At 36.3% G+C, this 14,308-nt stretch overlaps 1 protein-coding gene across 1 annotated transcript in view; it reads left to right on the forward strand.

The window, feature by feature from the left end:
- LRP1B (LDL receptor related protein 1B) overlaps positions 1-14,308 on the forward strand; it is a 2,064,747-nt gene that overhangs the window by 76,817 nt on the left and 1,973,622 nt on the right.

The following is a 14,308-nucleotide window of genomic DNA, read 5'->3' on the forward strand; positions in this document are numbered from 1 at the left end:
GGTTCGATCTTTGGGTTGGGATAATCCCCTGGAGAAATGAATGGCAACCCACTCCAGTATTCTTGCCTGGAGAATCCCATGGGCAGAGGAACCTGGTGGGCTACAATCTATGGGGTCACAAAGTCGGACACATCTGAGTGACCAACACACACAGACACATCTTTTATTACATTCTGCTGTCTCCAGAGGCTGGCCTATCCTTTCCTGATAGACTTATGTCCTTTCATATTCTATCACCCATATACTTTCCAAATTTTGATTATAAAAGGTTTAACAAATTGGGATAATGGATGTGGTAACCCTGTATAATTATGACAGAATGGTTTTCCCCAGCATCTGCAATATCCAGTTTTAGTTCGCCTTTCAAACCTCTGCCCAGCTTGTCCTTTCTTTCAGTTATTTTGTGTTTAAGACAAAGGAAAGAGAGTTGGTTTCTATAATATTTGCAACAACAATACATTCAAATGGCATTTATATGGTAGGATATAAAAGCACAAAACTCTATTTTTCTTTATGGTGAACAATTCTAAAAAATAGGAAATGGTCTACCATAAGAGTCACTCAAATGAAAACATTTAGTGAAGTCTTGAAGCCTTAGAAGTGGTCATTTTCCAGCAAACCATGAGTGGGTAATAAAATGTGAGGGAAGCAGACTCAGAACTTCCTGGACATTTTGGATATCGATGTGACTAATGTGTCATAAGGGTCCACAGTGAGAGAACGGTAACAATTGTTCTTAGGCGCCATTGCAGTGATACAAACATGGGAAATTCTTGAAGGTTCTTGAGATATGAAACACTCGTATAATCAGTGAAGACACTGGAAGAATGTATTTACCAAGATGATATATAAAGCTCAAATATTTATATGGATTAATTAAAAATTGAGCTTCAGTTATAACTCCAGAAGCTCCCATACCTTCTGCTAATTCTTTTATTTCTTCCATGACAGGTTGTAATTTTTCCTTAATATTTATCTTTTCTCCACAAATGGTCTTATGGAGTCTATAAACAAAATGATGAGCTCTTCAATACAGTATTAGATGCTTCTGCTATCCTCAAAATGCAAAATTTTTCAGATTTCAGTTTAAATTTTCCCACAACAGAGGGATGTTTCCTAACCCTCTTTCCAAAATTCTCCCTGCCTGCTATTCTCTATTTCAGTGCCCTATTTGTTTATTTTATATTACTTATGACTATTTGTAAAGATGTCTATTTATTTCCCTCTCTGTTTGCCTCCAGCCTCTCAGCTCTTGCATCTTTTTGTCTGTGTATCACTAGTGCTTAGGATGTTTACTGATGCACATGGGTGGTATAATGTATATTTGGTGAGGGAAAGATGGAATGAATTATGTTTTCCACTGACAGTGAGCTTTTCTGTATGGCTCACTAGCTCTAGAGATAAGATTTTAGTTACTTGTAAAATTCACTGATGTGAAACAGTATTTCTAAAATAAGATATGTAAAATTTTCCAAATTTTAAGCAGAGCTGAGCTTAAAAAAATTCATACAATGTTTTTGTGTAAGTAGCTTCAGAGAAAAAAAAATGGCCACAAAACGTGAAATTTGAGTTAGGTAGAGGAGATCTTTTATAGGCTGCCTACTAATTCAATTCAATTTCATCCATTTTTATTCCAAATAGTAAATAAAATGCAGAGTCTGTATTGCATAGAAAGATAAAGAAAACCAAGATAATTAATTATAGAAACTTCCAGTCAAGTGGGAGAGTCTGATGACTACAATAATAATAATATAATGCAAACCAGGATTTGACTGTGTCCTCAGAAATGTGTATATGAAGAACTACAACCATCTGATTGAGGATATAAGAAAAGTCACTTAGGAGATAGGTCCTATAGACTAAGAAAGACATTGGTAGAGAGAAGACCATAGCACATATAAATATGGAAGAGTCAGAGATATTCAAAGGATGGAATGTATAAGAGTTTGCATAGAATTTATGGCATTTTTTAGGAAAGTATTGAGAAAAAAGTTAGAATCAGGATAAGAGAACCTAGGGGAGAGTCTTAAATTCTCAATATTCTGATGTTCATTTGTGGATTTAAATCTAATACTCAATCCACTCTGCACAACACCCAGTATTTTATTTTTATTTTGCTTTTTATTTTCTTTGAGGATGACAAATTAAATCATTCCTATTTAAATGGATTTTAAATTGGTACCTACTAATATGTCATTTCCTCCTGAAAATTATTTCTCATGTGATAATGACCTTAACTTCAATATCTTCTACATTAGAAGACATATTGACTTTTATAAAAAAATCTATAATGAAATAGAATTGAGAATATCTAATGCTCCAATCATTAGCTGAAATCATAATCCAATGTTTCTTCCCTGAACTCTTGACCATCCTTCAATTATCAGCTCAACGTCGTTTCCTTGGATTGCCCTTGCCTAGTATACTTACTGTCCAACAGCACTCCCAGTTATGTGTGCTCTTATCTCTGCTCTTTCAGGGTAATTTGTAGTATCTATGATTGCACTTAAAAATCCTGACTTATTCACTAAATTTTAAGTCTCAAGAGAGCAGACCTTCTTGGTCAATGCAGTATATTCAGCAACTAATACATTCTGTGTAACCAAAGACAAGTCAGCAATGATCTGCAGAATTGAAGAGTGACCAATAGGTTTTTCCTAACAATTTTAGCAAGAGCAAATATGCATGCTCAGTTGCTCAGTTGTGTCCAACATTTGTGTGACCCCATGGACTATAACCTGGGCCTGAACCCCATGGACATGAACCTGCCAGGTTCCACTGTCCATGGAATTTTCCAGGCAAGAGTACTGGAGTGGGTTGCGTTTACTCCTCCAGGGGATCTTCCTGGCCCAGGAATTGAACCTGCATCTCCTGCATCTTCTGAATTGGCAAGATGATTCTTTACCACTGAGCCACCTGGAAAACCTAGCAATTTTAGAGATATTACTAAATCAGATTATGAATGTTCCAGATAGTAATATGATTAGGTTTCCATGCATAAAAGGACTGTGGTATGCACATCTGCAATTGTATGTGTGTGTGTATGTTTGCACATATATATATATAGTATGCAATTTTTATATATATTTTATACATATAATCATTGTGCATTGAAATAAAATAGTAAAAAAAAAGCCCCACTTTTTAGCTGTTTAACATTAGCGTCTAGGAGTGGTATCTTATAACAGTCATCCTTTGAATTAATCTCTGCTATGCTCTTTTATTCCTAATGATTATCTGCAAGAAATAGTTATTTGTGCTTCTAGAATGTTGAACCAAACAAAATGAACAGATTTTTAAAGGAAAATTGCTAATTGCCACAGTGATATTATCTTGAATGATTTTCTCTATTCCATAGTCCCAATTTGGGTAAATAAATATCAGAATCCTGTTTGAAAATACCATTATATATCAGTTTCAGATGGCTGTACTTTCAGATGTTGCAACCAACATAGCTCTATTTTCACTGCTGCTCAGTGAAAGAAACAAGGGACCTATTTATTTTTGCTGGTCTTTATCCTTCAGACTGTAGCACTTTCCCTTTTGCCTTATGAAACATCTAAGCAACTATCTAGGCAGTTGGATTTAAGATTTAAGTAAGCTCTAAATTTGATTCCTTTTGTGTATTCATTAACTTCATGCAGACAAAGCAGATGGTCACTTGTATAATTGCTTATGTGTTTATAAAGAAAATCAATTAGCATTACCCCTGTGGAGTTCTTACCTTTTTGCTCCTTAAATTCTCATCAACAAATGTACTGATAGAGTCAGCTTTTGGCACACGCCAATTCCCATCCTTGTGAATAAGCCAGGGATCTTCACACAAGTTAAGGAAGCTTGAAAAGAATAAAGAGACGCACAGGGGAGACCCAGAAAGGGAAAGAGTGAAAGATAGTGAGAGATCAAAAGGTAAGTAAGGGGCCAGAGCAACACCCTGCAACCCCCCTAGACATCTGGTATAAATCCTTAGAAGGAGTGTTTTTTTCCAGTAGTTCTTAGAAGGCTTAGAGGAAAATAATAAAATGGGAAAGGCTGGAGATCTATTCAAGAAAATTAAAGATACCAAGGGAACATTTCATGCAATGATGGGCACAAAAAGGACAGAAATGGTATGAACCTAACAAAGCAGAACATATTAAGAAGAGGTGGCAAGAATACCCAGAAGAACTATACAAAAAAAGATCTTCATGACCCACATAACCACAATGGTGTGATCACTCACCTAGAGTCATATATCCTGGAATACAAAGTCAAGTAGGTCTTAGGAAGCATCACTATGAACAAAGCCAGTGGAGGTAATGGAATTCCAGTTGAGCTATTTCAAATCCTAAAAGATGATGCTATGAAAGTGTTGCATTCAATATGCCAGGAAATTTGGAAAACTCAGCAGTTGTCACAGGACTGGAAAAGGTCAGTTTTCTTTCCAATCACAAAGAAAGGCAATGCCGAAGAATGCTCAAACTACCTCACAATTGCCCTCATCTCACATGCTAGCGAAGTAATGCTCAAAATTCTCCAAGACAGGCTTCAGCAGTACGTTAACCAAGAACTTCCAGATGTTCAAGCTAGAGTTAGAAAAGGCAGAGGAACCAGAGATCAAATTGCTAACATCTGTTGGATCTTCAAAAAAGCAAGAGAGTTCCAGAAAAACTTCTATTTCTGTTTATTGACTATGCCAAAGCCTTTGACTGTGTGGATCACAACAAGCTGTGGGAAATTCTTCAAGAGATGGGAATACCAGACCACCTGACCTGCCTCCTGAGAAATCTGTATGCAGGTCAGGAAGCAACAGTTAGAATTGGACATGGAAAAACAAACTGGTTCCAAATCAGAAAAGGAGTATGTCAAGGCTATATATTGTCACCCTGCTTATTTAACTTATATGGAGAATACATCATGCAAAATGCTCAGCTGGATGAAACACAAACTGGAATCAAGATTGCTGGGAGAAATAACCTCAGATATGCAGATGACACAACCATTACAGCAGAAAGTGAAGAAGAACTAAAGAACCTCTTGATGAAAGTGAAAGAGGATAGTGAAAAATTTGGCTTAAAACTCAACATTCAGAAATCTAAGATCATGGCATCCAGTCCCATCACTTAATGGCAAATAGATGGGAAAATAATAGAAGCAGTGAGAGACTTTATTTTTGGGGGCTCCAGAATCACTGCAGATGGTGACTGCAGCCATGAAATTAGAAGTCATTTGTTCCTTGGAAGAAAAATTATGACCAACCTAGACAGCATATTAAAAAGCAGAGACATTACTTTGCCAACAAAGGTCCCTGTAGTCAAAGCTATGGTTTTTCTAGTAGTCATGTATGGATGTGAGAGTTGGACTATAAAGAAAACTGAGCACAGAAGAATTGATGCTTTTGAACTGTGGTGTTGGAGAAGACTCTTGAGAGTCCCTTGGACTGGAAGGAGATCCAACCAGTGCATCCTAAAGAAAATCAATCCGGAATATTCATTGGAAGGACTGATGCTGAAGGTGAAACTCTAATACTTTGGCCACATGATGGAAGAACTGACTCAATGGAAAAGACCCTGAAGCTGGGAAAGATTGACGGTGGGAAGAGAAGGGAATGACAGGAGCTGAGATGGTTGGATGCATGACAAACACAATGGACATGAGTTTGAGTAAACTCCAGGAGTTGGTGATGGACAGTGAGGCCTGGTGTGCTGCAGTCCATGGGGTCGCAAAGAGTCGGACATGACCAAGCGACTGAAAACTTAACTGAAGAGCTTAAGAAAGGATTTATTGGCTGGATTATATCTGAAGTGTTAAAATATATAGGAAAATAATGTTCATGGATTACTGGAACTCTGTAGGGATAACTGATGTGCATACACAGAATTGTTGTTCACAGAGGAACAACTGGTCACCCATCAGACTCTCTGGGCTCAAGGATAAGGGGTGGAGGCTGACTCCTCAGCTTTCCCTGCACAGTGTTCCTTCTGGACCCAAGCTGGCCTACCTCCCACTACAGGGTGAGTGAAGAGTCTGCCACGTGTTGTTCAAATGTGCCATGTCTCTGGGAACCCAGGGGGAAATGTTTTCAGAGAACTAATAATTGAGTTTTTGTCATGTATTTTTTTATTTAGACTTACAGTCAGGGTAAGCTTTTGGGGGTTTATTTACCCTAAGATGTAAAATATATGTATATAGTTCTTCAAGGAACTTTTATTTTTAATTAGAACTTCCCTGGTGGCTCAGGCGGTAAAGAATCTATCTGAACAGCAGGATACCCAGGTTCATTCCCAAGGCAGGGAATATCCCATGGAGGAGGAAATAGCAACCCACTCCAGTACCCTTGCCTGGAGAATTCCATGGACAGAGGAGCCTGGTGGGCTACAGTCCATGGGGTCAAAAATGTCTAGTTCCTCAAGAGACTTTATTTTTAATTACTTAGGTTTTTATTTTATTTATGCAAATATTTTAAAATGAGGGAAAGGAGTTCTCACAAAACTTAAGATTCTTGATCATCTCCATAGGTCCAATATTTAACTGCCTTGAGAGAAGCAAAAGTTTATCACACTGGTGGTTCCCTGTACTGTAAGGACATAAAGAACACACATATTTATAGTCACAGCTCCATCATTATTTAACTGCTTGCCAGCATGTTTGCAATATAGTATGCTTTCCACAAGCACTTCTATTTCTGTTAAGTTTTGTCTCCTGACCAAAGTGACATTACCCAGAACATATAACATCAATCCATTTGGTCTTAAAATATTTCTGGATCTGTTAGCTCTGCCAAAGAAGTGATATAAGCCTGAGTGTCATCTCTGCTTTTCACAAATCCTCAAGTTCAAATTGGGTAAAACTCCAAATTTCTCATTCTGTCTTATCTTGGACTTAAAATCAATAGTTTTCCCCACCCAATGTTATTACTTTTTTATTAAACTAGCATTGATTTTGTTATTAACAAACCTCTAACAAAAATAGAACTGTATTAAGAAAACAGTGCTAGGCTTGTGCTTTTTCCTTTGTTTGCTTCTGCACATACTAATATAGCTTTGCATATATAAATATGATCTGCATCATACTACATGTAGTATTCTGCAAGTTAATTTTTTCTTTCAATAATATGCTTGAATATTCTATCTAAATCCAGAAATTGAACATGCATCTTTGAGGGATATATGGTATTCTAAAATATGAATACATATTGAATTATTTCTGTATTTACTGTCCATTAGGTTTTCTCCATTATTGCATATGTTTAAGCAAATCTGTAGTGAATATAATACAAAAATGCTGGTACATGGGTGTTTTTGTACTCTAGATTCCTATAAGTGTAACTGGCAGGTTATAGAGATTTAATATTTTAAAGTCTGGTAAGTCTTACCAAATTTTCCTCCAAAAATATTGTATCCATATGTAAATATACCAATATCATACACAAATGTCCTTTGCCCCACATCCTCACCAACAGTATTCATGTCATAAAGAAGTCTTCATACTTGGACTGTTTGGAAGTCACTAATTCATGCTGTCTGCTTCACTAACCAGGCTCTCTGAAGATTAATCTCCTCATTCTTGGTCTTAGTCCCAGTGGCTGAACTAAACTCTTCTCCCCATTCATGTGTTATTATTTTCCACCTCCTGCATACCTACCAGGAAAATTTGCATGCTGACACTTTTCTCACATAATATTTTTTAGGGCTGTAACTTTGATGTTAGTTCTATTCTTTTTCCTGGGACTCTTGACTTCAGAATAATGTCATATATATTTTGGGGCACATAGTTGTTTGTTTGGTAGACACACATATCATGCTGAAAAATATTTACTATGCATGAGGTGAAATTTTGAGGTGTCTCCTAATTCCTTACATAAAAATTTATTTGGGAAGAGTTCATGGGAACATGAGTGCCTCAAATCGAGGGGTAACCATTACCCTCAATGAGGTATGTTTATGTTTGGGGCATAGAGAGTGCTTTCATGATGGACCGGCTAACTTGATCAATAATTTTTTGGCCAGTTGATAAAAATTAGGATCATGTAATCAAGCAAACTGAGTCATTTAAAATATTCTCTTTAATTTAACATAAATTTCTAATGGAAATAAAGTGGCAAATTTTACGTTGGCACAGAGTCTTTATTTATTTGTTTGTTTTAAGCAAAGATAGAATGTAGGTGATTTGTATATCTTGATTCTTCCCCCTCATCACTTCCTCAGATTGGCAATTGTTATCTTATGTTCCAAAATAGAACTTTATTGCATATGGCAGCTATCAAAGTAGCATTTTCCTACTGTTTCAGTAATTTATGTGACCGACATGCAAGCTGAAAGTTAGGATTGTGTACCTAGATTGGAATTAAAGTTTTGATTGATAATACACTTGTTACAGCACTAAGATTTATTTTTATTACTTAAAACTGGTGAAAAGGTTTCCCTGGTGCTCCACTGGTTAAGAATCCGCCTGCCAATGCCAGAGACACTGGATTGATCCCAGGTCTAGGAAGATCCCACATGTCCCAGGGCAACTAAGCCTCATGGGCCACAGCTACTGAACCGGAACTCTGGAGCCTTTCAGCCACAAATTCTGAGCCCATGTGCGGCACCTACGGAAGCCCATGCACCCTAGAAGCTGTGCTTGGCAGCAAGAGAAGCCACAGCAATGAGAAAGCCACGCACCGCAACTAGAGAAAACCCTCAAGCAGCAGCAAAGACCAGTCACAGCCAAAAATAAACTTAAATTAATCAATAAAAAATAAAACTATTAAAAAGTGCACCATTCATTGCCCTTTTATTAGCTGCACATGAATGTGTCACAGAGAGAGCATACTTAATTACATGGTTCAATAGGAAAGAACTATAATAACATTGATAAGCATAAGCAGTTCTACCAAACAACTAACTATGCTGAAAGCTTTGGTGTCCAGCTTGAAAGGAGATTAAATACTCCTCTTCAACCATGTTGATTATTACTTTTGGAATTTTCCGTTTCCTCATTCATAAACTTTAGTGGCAGAATTGCCCTTGTCAGCCATGTGTTAGGTGGGCTTATTGAATTTTAGCATGTAAAGCATCTTATCCATGACCAGAAGATTTCAGAATGTCAACGGTATATCTCTTTATTTTTGTTTCTGTACTAATGAGGCAAAAAGGCAAAGTTGCTGTGAGTATTGCCTATTCTTTGTTGAATGATTTGGGACCATCTTGCATTTGTTTCAATAAATTCCTGTTTCTTGTCTACCTGTCTTTTGAGTGTTGGTGTAAATGGAGTGGGTAAGGAGAGACATCTCTTTCAGACCACTCGAGAGGATCTTTTCAGGGTAATATGTCAATCACAAGAATTTCGAGGTGTTGGTAATTGGGTGGGTGAAGAGAGATTGTCAGGTGAAAGGACTACCAAACACTGCCAGAACGAAACTGATGTTAATGTCATCTGATGGGGCATAGTCATAGAGTGCTTATGACCCTTACTGCTGTCACATTTTACCTTGACTCTGAATTCTTTCCTGAGGTGCTTTTTATGGAAGCTCCTTAGTACTTTATAAAAGTTAGAACGAAGCTTTGATAGGAGGGGTGGATGAAAGCTAAACCTGAGAATAGTGTAAGAAAGAGAAAGGGCAAACATCTAGAGGAAAATATGCGTGTTTCCATTAAAAAAAAAATCTGAGTTATTAGAAAAGTTTATTAATTGCATATAATAACATTTGAGAAAGAGTTAGATTTTTTGATCACTGCTTTGTTGTTTTCAGTCTTTTCTTGATTGGTTATGCATATAGTACTGAGACTTTTTATTAGAAAAGGAGGATTGTTTCTTGTAGTAATCAACAGTCTTCCTGGAATTCTCTAGTATAGTAGCTCAGGAAGTTTAATAAAAATAATCTTTGGTCAAGTACATGCTGTTAGAAATGGACCAGTGCTTTGATATATTTAGAAACTATTGTTTCAGACAAATTGTTCCTACCTTAGGGCATTTCCACATTTAGTAGACTGGAGAATTAGTCAGTTAAATTAAATATTTTGTTTTTAAACAAGTACTTCTTAGGTCTGATAATTTATAGTTTTAGGTTTTTCAATAAAGCCAGTGAATCTTTTCTTTAATGGTCCATTGCACATATGCTTATCTTTTGAGTGAATTTTTTTTAAATTGAGATATGATTGATTTACAATATTAGTTTCAGATGTAAAACAGAGTGATTGAATATTTTTATAGATTTTACTCCACTTAAGGTTATTTTAAAATAATGATTATATTCTCCTATGCTGTGCAATATATCCTTATTTATTTTATACCTAGTAGTTTGTACCTTTTAATCCCCTACACCTCTCTGACCCCACCTCCCTGTCCTCACCCCACTGGTAACCACTATTTTGTTCTCTATATATGTGAGCCTTTTTCTTTTTTGTGATATTCACCAGTTTGTTCTATTTTTTTAGATTCTAAACATAAGTGATATCATACAGTATCTGTCTCTCTGAATATGTTGTTTTCATTGCCCAGTATTGACTCTGCTGTGACCATAAGCTTCTCCTTCATCAACGTCAGTGTCCCATCATCTGCCTTGAAAATAGAGTCCGTTGGACTGACAATAGCAATCATTAGTATGAAGCACAATTTTCAAATGCACTACAAATAGCAATGACGCGTGCTTTGGGCTGCTATCAAATGTAAATAATTTGAATTTCTGTCTGTTTCTTTGTTACAAAATGTATTGGAAATGGTCAGAACTATTGCTTCTATTTAGTACTATTTAAGGTGCTCAAAAGTCATGTACATAGCAGAAAGAGTTTCATTCTTTCTTTTAGGAAGATGCTTAGAAAAGAACCGTTTTTGGCAGTTGCTGAAGCTGCACAGTAGGCTAAGTTAAGATCAGTTAGTCATTTGCAATTCAATCCTTGTGAGTGGAATTGGGGTGCTACAGCAGATACGGAAAACCTTAAGAAATACTTTTAAAACAACAAGCAATGATATACAAACTGATTATTCATGACAGTAGAATATTGGTATAGTGGAAAGTCTGGATTTGGGCTACTGTGCTAATAATAATTACTGGTAATACACCCTTCGATAAGCCTTACATTATTCAGATCAGGAGAATTTGCTGTAACAAAGAACCCCAGCATTTCAGTAGCTTGACCCAACAAATATTTATCTATTTATTGTCCAATCAGTCTAGTGCCTGCCCTGGGGGTACCAGGGGCTCCTGTTGACTCTGTTCTCTCCTGTAGACCACGTGTTGTCCTAGGGTCTCTACAAGAGGTAAGGAAAGATGCAGAAAAGAGCATCTCACAGTATGTTTTTATGGGTCCTCTATAGACGATGCATCCTTCACATCTACCCACAATCCATAAGCCGGAATTCATTCAGATCAACACACCGAACTATAGGTAAATCTGGGAGATGTAGTGTATATTTCTGCTCAGAATAGAAGGGAAAAATTCATGAATATTTTGCCTGTCACAGCACATTATGGTTTATAAGTTTATTCCATGTCACTGGATCCTGAAAAACTCTGCATAGCACCTCTAAATTCTTTATTATACTCCAAGGACTTGATCAAAATTTAACACAAGCTAGGAACTACCACAGATCTTCTGAATGAGTCTTTTCTCCATTGAAAAAGCTTCAATGTTTTATCCATTGAAGTCTGTGGGCTGCTCCCTTCTATAATAGAATTTTGGTTTTATTTTATGTGACAACATGGAGAACAAGAATAGAGTTTGTTGACACAGTGGCAGTTCTAAAGTTGGATCTTCCAAGTGCAACTCTAGGGAGCCCATTTCCATAGACTACGGTATAAGTGGCACCTCCTTAGGGTTGGGCCATGCACAATCTCCATATCTATAAGGCAGCTCTAAGCCAAGTATAATACTTTGTGCAATTAAGCTTTGGACTGAAAAGGATCCATCTCCAAGCCAAGTTAATATTTAAGGTATTGAAGATAGTGACGAGAGCCTTTACCTCAGCACAAGACATTTGTGTTTGAATCCCTAATTGTGTATGTGTGTGTGTGTGTGTGTGTGTGCGCGCGCGCACGTGCAAGCGTGTGCATGCACACACATTTGCACTCAGTCATGTCTGACTCTTTGCAATGCCCTGGACTCTAGCTCTCCAGGCTCCTTTGTCTAAGGGATTTTTCCAGGCAAAAATACTGGACAGGCCATTTCCTTCTCCAGGGGCTCATCCCAACCCATGTCTCTTGCATCTCCTGCATTGGCAGGCAGATTCTTGCCCATGGCGCCATCTGGGAAGCCCAACATGCTAACTAGTAACTTGGTATTGAGTATCTTAACCCACAATAGCTTCACTTTTTTCATCTGTGGGGATGTATAAAGTGGCATGCTCTCAATGAATGTGAAATTGAAATTCAATTGAAATTGAAATTCAATGAAAATGAATGTGATATTCAATTATTGACAAATTCATGTTTCCAACAAGCCAGAAAAATGTAAGACAAAACTCTAAATGATGCCTAATTTTGTAAGAAAAATGCAGAGGAAAGTTGATATCAATTCTGGTAGGAAATAACAATTTCTTAACTAATGGAAACTGATAAACATGAAATATAGACCAAACATGCACACGCACACACCCTGCATTATAATGTTTGATTTTTCATTCCAGTAGTCAAAATGTTTTGAGTGCCATAATGTGCCAGAAATGTTTAGGGCAATTTACGTTTTTACCATTTTTGCTTACTCAAATAACTATATATAACCACTGCAATGTTTACTCTTCTTTATCTCAAATTTAGTTTTATTTAGAGTGGAAAGAGTGTCAGTCTGTGTAGCAAGCTTCACTCCCATATGTGGACATGGTGACTGTCTCGAAAAGAGCTCACTGTACTGTGTCCATTGCATTTTCAACTACTTTCCATAGCAGTGTGTCCTAGACCTAAAGCTTTAGTGGTTTGTTTACAATGCTGAAGTCATCCAAGGTAGCCCAAATGCTGGAACTGGACTGACCTAGACCAGTAGTAGTATTTTTATTCTTCTGTTATTATATGGATAATTATGGCCATATACTTTACTTAATTTGTCTGTATTGCAGAAACTGCCCCCAACCTTGAAAAGGATAAAGAAATTCAGTCAGCACCTAAACATTCTATCATTTCTCAGCAGTGACTGAAGAGGCAGAGAGATTCAGAGGAAAGTGAGATCAAAAGTCATTTTGTACCTGCTCTTTTGTCTCTCCTATTTCTATCAATTATCCCATTTTACAACTTATTTAAGAAATAATTTGTAAAATTGATGCAAATTGTTCCATCAGTATCCTAAACAGTTGCCTTCTATTTTATCTATATTTCACTTTGCGTATCCTCAAAACAGATGTTTTCCATTAGTCTTCATATAATGAATGTCAACATGTGTTCCATACTTTTAATTTCCTTTCCTCTTTGTTGTCAAAGAGATAGTGGCTTAGATAACGGAGTGATGTTTACTGACTATGTGGCTTTGGGCAAGTGACAGAATATCCTTGAAAACCTGTTAACTCTTTTGCAGAAAGGAAGTAATTGGATTGTACTTTAAAAGTTAAAAGATATGTACTAAGCAAGATTTATATTATTTGATCTATTAGATCATTATTATTATTCTTCTCAGAATTATAATGATTTCAAAGCAAATAATAAGTTACTTGAGTCATATATTGACCAAATAATCAGCAAACATAACACACAGCTCAGCTGATCACCTTTTCCTTGAACAAGGCATACAAAGTAAAGCAGAAACATTAACTATAGATGCTGGTTAATGCTGCTGCTGCTCATTAATGCTAGTTTAAGAATAAAATTATAATCCAGATTGATAAAAATATATACATTGTTTTGTCAAAACATTTGCAACTTGGATGAAACTTCTTTCCTTGAAAAGCAAGCATTGGTGATCGGGTAGATTAACTTTTTAATGAGGAAACTAACATTCAAATTATCACCCAACTTTATGAAATGTGATAAGAATAGAAGTGATTTAGATATGGAAATTTAAAAGATAATCCTAAAGCATTCTGGGAATGGTACAATACTAGATTGTTCTATTCCTGCTCACTCCTACACAGGCACTTCTTTTTTTGTTTTTGTTTTTTCCATTGGGTAATATATATATATATATGTATGTAATGAAGAAAATGCATATATGCATTTACAGAATGTCTGTAATCTTGAAAACTAGAATACATAGACATATATGCATAGTTTCAAAAAGGAAATTATTTTTAAAGAGAACTCATTTAACTTTGTCTTAGTTTTTATATAAGTCAATGCATATAAAGATGGAGAAACTAAAAGACTGCCTATAGAAAATTGGATTTCATCCGGCAACTCTCAGGTATTTTATATTTAGCACAG

This window comes from Odocoileus virginianus, chromosome 13 (assembly GCF_023699985.2).
Source record: "Odocoileus virginianus isolate 20LAN1187 ecotype Illinois chromosome 13, Ovbor_1.2, whole genome shotgun sequence".
Taxonomy (NCBI): Eukaryota; Metazoa; Chordata; class Mammalia; order Artiodactyla; family Cervidae; genus Odocoileus; species Odocoileus virginianus.